Source organism: Lygodium microphyllum, chromosome 5 (genome assembly GCF_053477565.2).
Source record: "Lygodium microphyllum isolate KBCC chromosome 5, Lygodium_microphyllum_v1.1.10, whole genome shotgun sequence".
Classification (NCBI taxonomy): Eukaryota; Viridiplantae; Streptophyta; class Polypodiopsida; order Schizaeales; family Lygodiaceae; genus Lygodium; species Lygodium microphyllum.
The window spans coordinates 96,816,951-96,822,991 of NC_141139.1; the positions used below are offsets into that span (position 1 = coordinate 96,816,951).

Below are 6,041 nucleotides of genomic sequence, written 5' to 3' on the forward strand. Positions count from 1 at the left end.
TTACATAAATGGAGCTCTCTACTAAAGCATTAGAGGTCAATTGCAAGAGTGAATGATGCCACCATATAGCAAACTAAAGTGACCAAGTTTGTATGTGAGGGTCTTGCTGAAGTTTAAACAGAATTGGCTTTGTGTTGGTTTCAAAATAAAAATCATCAGTAACTCCTTGCTGGCATAGCAGGTAATGTCCACCACAACATTTCTCCAGATGCAGAAAAAGAGTGGCTCATTTGGTAAGCATCATTCTCACAAACTCCTCATAATTTACTTGTCCATTATCATCTACATCTACCTTACAAATCATCTCATCCATTTCCTCATCTGTCAACTTCTCTCCAAGATTCGTCATCACATGGCGCAGCTCTGTTACAGAAATAAAGCCATTTTGGTCTTTATCAAAAACCTTGAAGGATTTCTTTAATTACTCTTTAGAATCAGTGTCCATTTCCATCCGCATCAACCTCATTGATCATCTCTTGCAGCTCAGCCTCCGTTGGATTCTGGTCAAGGAATTGCATCACAGTTTCCAATTCTTTTGTGGTAATGCTTCCGTCCCTGTTTTTGTCGAACAAACTGAACGCCTCTTGTGAATTCAGCAATCTACTCATTCACTATTGAGGCTGCAGTTTCGACTGACTTCTGGTTACAATTTTGAAGATCCAAAAGCACAATTTAAATGTTGTGAGGCCTAATTAGGCTACTAGATGATAAAATTCGCTGGGCTTTTTGATTAAGGGTGTCGTGGTCCCCTGTTAAAACTACTCTGCATCCGCGCAAAAGCCAGCAACTCACGGCTATCATCAGAATGTGCTCACAGCTCTGTAGGCCCTTCATCAACAAGCTTGACAAGCCTTTCAACCTGCTCTTGGATTGCCAGCTTGACACATCCTCCTCCACCATAATGTCCCAAAAGCTTGTTTTCCCTCTGTTTCTTTTCCGTTCCTTGCTTTCTCTTCCGACTCAGCATTCGATCCTCTTCCAAATCTTCTGCCTGCGCCGAATTCTATGAGAGGCGCCATCATACTTCAATTGCTATGTCCATTTTGATTCTCCTCCCAAATCCCCTGCTCCTTGCTTTTTTTTCCCCCCGGATGCTTTTGCGTTTCTCCTCCAGAAATACGGTTCCTCCTCAGAAAAGCGGGCCATTTTCCCCAACACCAACCATAACCACGTCAGCTAACAATTCTCGCCCATCTTTGAGCTTCACTACCTTAACATTTCCAGATGCATCACTCTCAAAGCCAGTGGCAACTGTTCCCTTCACAATCTTTACACCCTTATTTGCATAATAGCCCTCATAAAAGGCTGCTATCTCTGCTGTGAAAAGGCGAGGCATGCACCATGGCTCTGGATAGACCATTGTAACGTTGAGCTTATTCAGGACCAAAGCTGCTGCAAGTTCCAAACCAATGTAACCACCCCCAACTATTACAGCTGACCCACCTTCTTTTCCATGAATACCCTCGATCAGAGCATTTGCATCAGTAATCTCTCTCAAATAGTAAATGCCTTTGGCATCTGCTCCTTGAACGCCAAAATCGGTCAGCTTGATGAATGTGGCCCCTGTTGCTATAATCCTCTAGAGATCCATAGGTGAAAACAGCTCCAGTAGCACTTGTCAGGGTTTTGCTGGCAAGGTCGACCTTAACCACTTCAGTACTAAGCATAAGTTCAATGCCTTTCTCGGAGTACCATTCAGGTAGCAATCTTTCTCCTCCACTGCCAACACAATTATGGAATCCACGAAGCCTCGCAACACCTTCTGGAAAAAGATAAGCTTTGCTCAAAGCAGGTCTTTGAATGTCAACAAGTAGGTGACTTTTCTTGGTTTAATGCCCTCATCAAGCATTTTGTCATACTGTTTAAGAGCAGAAAGACCATCACTGCTTCAGACATATGCACCAACCATGGCTGTCCATGCAACTACATTGTGGACTGGTAATCTATCAATCATTTAGCATGCTTCCTCTAGACTGTCATGCTTAGCATACATATCAACCAGAGTATCATAGATAATTTCCTCTTGCTCCAAACCCCTCTCCACTTTACTGCCCACACAAAACAAAATACAAACACAACAACTAAATATGTACAAAGTAACAAATGTCACACACACAGCCTTTTGGTGGATTTCAAACCTCGGATGCGCAGCAGTACGATAGTGAGACGTGTAAATTCAAAAACGTGTGCGTTCACGCGCAAGGCGAGGCATGCAAGAACACAGTAAAACAAAGAAAAAGTAATAACTCACAAATTTTTCATTGGAATGCAATGTCCTAGAAAGGAAAAAGGTGTCAGGTGATGAGAGGGAGACTACGGAAAAGTACAACGGGGTGGCCGGGATCAAGTCAGGGCATTCCCATGGGAAAAAGGCAAAAAACAAGCCCGAAAACCCAGACGATATTTAATATCAAAAAATCCATTCACCGAAATGAAGAACAAAAAAAAAGGAAAATTTGTGAGAAAAGTCATATCGAACAGGCCTATCATGTCAAAACACAGTTCCGACAGAGATAAGACCCGTTCACATGCAAAACACACAAAAATCAACCCCGAAACGGGATGCAGAAATTAATATAAAAAGATCTAGTCACCAGAATGAAGGGTAGTAAAAAGGAAAAATGTTTGCGAGAAGGGGATTCACAAGGCTGTCACATCAACACAGAGTTTTGGGGGAATTAGGAGGGGTTCACATGCAAAAAACACAAAAAAGACACCCAAAAACACACAGAAAAATTAACAACTAAAAATACAGCGGTCGGTAAAGGGGCAGAAAAAATGAAAAAGGTGCGGAAATATTGGATGGACACTGCTGTCAATTTAAATTGGAAGTCCGGGGCAAACAAGGCATGTGCACATGGGAAAAATGTGGAAATTATGCACGAAAAGGTCCCGAAAACCCGCAAAAATTAATATCAGACCAGCCGTGCATCAGAATGACATGGAGTAAAAGAAAAAAATGTCAAGGAAAAATTTGTTGTCAGGGCTCTCATGTTAAATCACGGTTCCGAAGCAATAAAGGCATGTTTACATGGAAAACCGTCTAATTTACGTGAATTGTCTCAAAAATGAATATCTCAAGAACCATGGGTCAAAATAGGGGTTGGTAAAAAGGAAAAATGGGCAATTCAAAGGGACGAACAAAGATTGGATTCGAATTCCGATGAATGTAGAATGCGTTCACATGCAAAACGTCAAAACAAGGGATAAAGGAAAATAGTGAAGAAACGGACCCAAGGGTGGGGTAAAGTTAGATGGGGATGGGCAAGGGATCCCATGAGGATAAAAATAGGTCATGGCATACATACATGGTCAACGTGAGTCATATGCAGGGGGTATACACATCAGATGCATAGGGACGCGTCCCCACACTTAAAACCTTAATGGACAGAGTAAAATGCATCAAGATAACCTAAGACTCGGTAACCGCCTGGACTCTAACATCCCGAAACTTAAAACATTATATACACTTGCAATCATAAAGATAGGGTTAGAAAAACTTGGCATGTTTCACCAAGCATTGCAATTGATGGTTGATGTCACGTCCTCTGTCGCAGTTGGCTCTACAAGAGGTACCAAGTTGTCTTCACAACATACATCTTATTGGGGGTAAAGGCGCCTCTGCCTAGCCGCCCATGTATTACTACACTGACAGTCACCGCCACTACACACTGCAGGTGACGGGCGCCCGTCACCATCACTTTATTCTTTATTCTTTTAGTGACAGTTTGAATAAAGGAAGGCCCGGACACACATTGTGATTGTTGGAGTTCCCATTTTTTGTCTCTCTCTTTCTTGCTCTTGCTCTCCTGCCATAGCTCTCAAGTGCAAGCTTCGATCCTTCTCACCTTTCAACTAGTATCAGAGCTCGACTTCTCGACTCTTGAGCTTGGTTCGTGGCATTCTCAGCTTCGCATCGAATCCCCACTCACATTGGGTCTCCTTCTCAGCAGCCATATCCGACTCCTTTGAGCTCCCGTCACTCACCAGCTTCCGAAGCACCTTCCCGGCATTGTTGGGAATCTTTAGGGCATTACATCAGAGGTATTTGATCATTTTTTTCAAGGTTTACTTCAGTTCTCAGGTCACACAGGTTGTGAACAGTTTGGGGCAGCCACCATTGAAGCTCCATTGCTTCATACCTACATTTCCCTTGCTCAAGACCCCTTGAGGTTTGGTGTGTGCCCCCTTGGGCACCTACTTGAGCCCCTCCTCCACCCCAGTTGTGCCACGTGGGCTGCAAGCCACCCAGGACAGCAGCACGTTGTTTGCACCGGATTCGAGGCTGATCTCCATGTGCATCACACTGGTACTCCTCAAGCTCCAGGCCATTGGGCACTTCCATAGGCTTCATTTGAGGCATTTGCACATGCTTTGATGCTTGGTATTGAAGGCTGAGCATTGACATTGCTTCTGGTCTAATTTAGCACTATTTTGGGATTGTCATAACAGTCCACAGACAGTTTATAATAGTGCTACAGTAACATTTGATGCTTATGCTTGCCCGACATTGTCATTTGATGCCCGATTGGTCCCGTATGATGCCTACATGTTAAGGGAATGTATGCCTATTTTTTGGCAACCATTTGGCAATGATTTGGGACTGAAATTTCTCAGTTTTTGACAATCATTTCATGCTGTAATAAAAGTGGGCTAAAGCTATTCTACATGCTTTGGGTTATGCCTATTGGTTCCGGCCTATGCCTTGGATATATGCCATGAAGTATTGATCTTCGAGGTATGACTTCGAGCTTTGATTTCATTCCTGATGCTTTTAGAAGAGCTTTGACATTACGCACTCATTGACATGACAGTGGTATATGCTTTGACAGTGATGCTCCTTGGGTTTATGCATACCCATTGCCTACGGCTTGATGCTCATGTCCCGATTGATTACCCTATCCATACATTGAGCTTGAGTGCTCATTGAAGCTCTACCTTGGATGCATTTTGGATTACCTAGAGTTGTCTTGGATGTTACTTGGCTTGTGAGAGTTTAGATTGGGATGTATTTGATGTCTTACATGCTTATGGATGCTACATATGGATGCTCTACCACCTACATGTTCGGGATGTACTATTGATGTATTGTCTTGGACTTATGTCATTGGCACTATGTCTTGCCCAAGTTTGAGCTCTTGAGCTCGTACATACAGCTTTTGTGCCAGTGGGAGCATTCTTGAATGCTTATCAAACATTGAGCAAGCGGTGCTTTTATGCATTGAGCAGTTACATGCTATTGAGCAATTGCAGACACTTGAGACCTTGGGATTTCTTACCCTTTGGGATGATACATTATATGTCTTGGTTCACTGTATGCTTATGAGCTGAGACTCAGATTTGGATCTGTATCTTTGTGAGCTGACACCTACTTGTGTCAAGTTTTGGTAATGGTAGGAACACTTTGCCCCATTGAATGGGGGATGTGCCTACTCACTGGCAGATGTTTGTTGTATAACATACTTGGGTGTTGGATTCATGCTTATCGACCATCATATACTTATGTTATGCCCGCATGATGCCGGCTTTGGTCTTGGCAGTATCTGATTGCCTTGGGATCCGATTTTGGCACTGTTAGCTCTCTTTTACTGAAATCTGTAATTTATTATAGCAAGCATATATGTATGGACTGACATGGATTTTTCATATTGAAACATTCTCAAATGATGTACTTTCACTAGTACTTGGTGGGCAACAGCTTTGGTTCCACTTTTCTCGCCATTTTCTCTCGATTTTGGTGATTTTTTTGTCATTTTCTACAGTAAACAGCAAACAGTTTTGAACTGTCTACAGTCTTCCATCCTGCATTATGGCGAGTTCAGCCACTGATCATGCTATTTTCAACATCACTAAGCTTGATGGTACGAATTACTCTTATTGGAAGAGCCAGATTTGGCAGGTGCTGGTGCAGAAATCGCAGATCAAACCTTTGAGGTTGAGCGAGCATCCGCCTGCAACTATGCTAAATGAGGAATGGCTTGAGCTTGATGAGTTATGCAAGTCCACTATTGTATTGTCTCTCATAGAACAATGTCTTTGAG

The 6,041-nt window shown here is 42.8% G+C and overlaps 2 pseudogenes; both read right to left on the minus strand.

The window, feature by feature from the left end:
* Nucleotides 1-226: 226 nt before the first annotated feature.
* On the minus strand, nt 227-997 carry LOC148036168 (calmodulin-2 pseudogene; annotated as a pseudogene).
* Nucleotides 998-1,114: 117 nt separating this feature from the next.
* On the minus strand, nt 1,115-4,345 carry LOC148036169 (monodehydroascorbate reductase 3, cytosolic pseudogene; annotated as a pseudogene).
* Between the last annotated feature and the right edge of the window lie 1,696 nt (nt 4,346-6,041).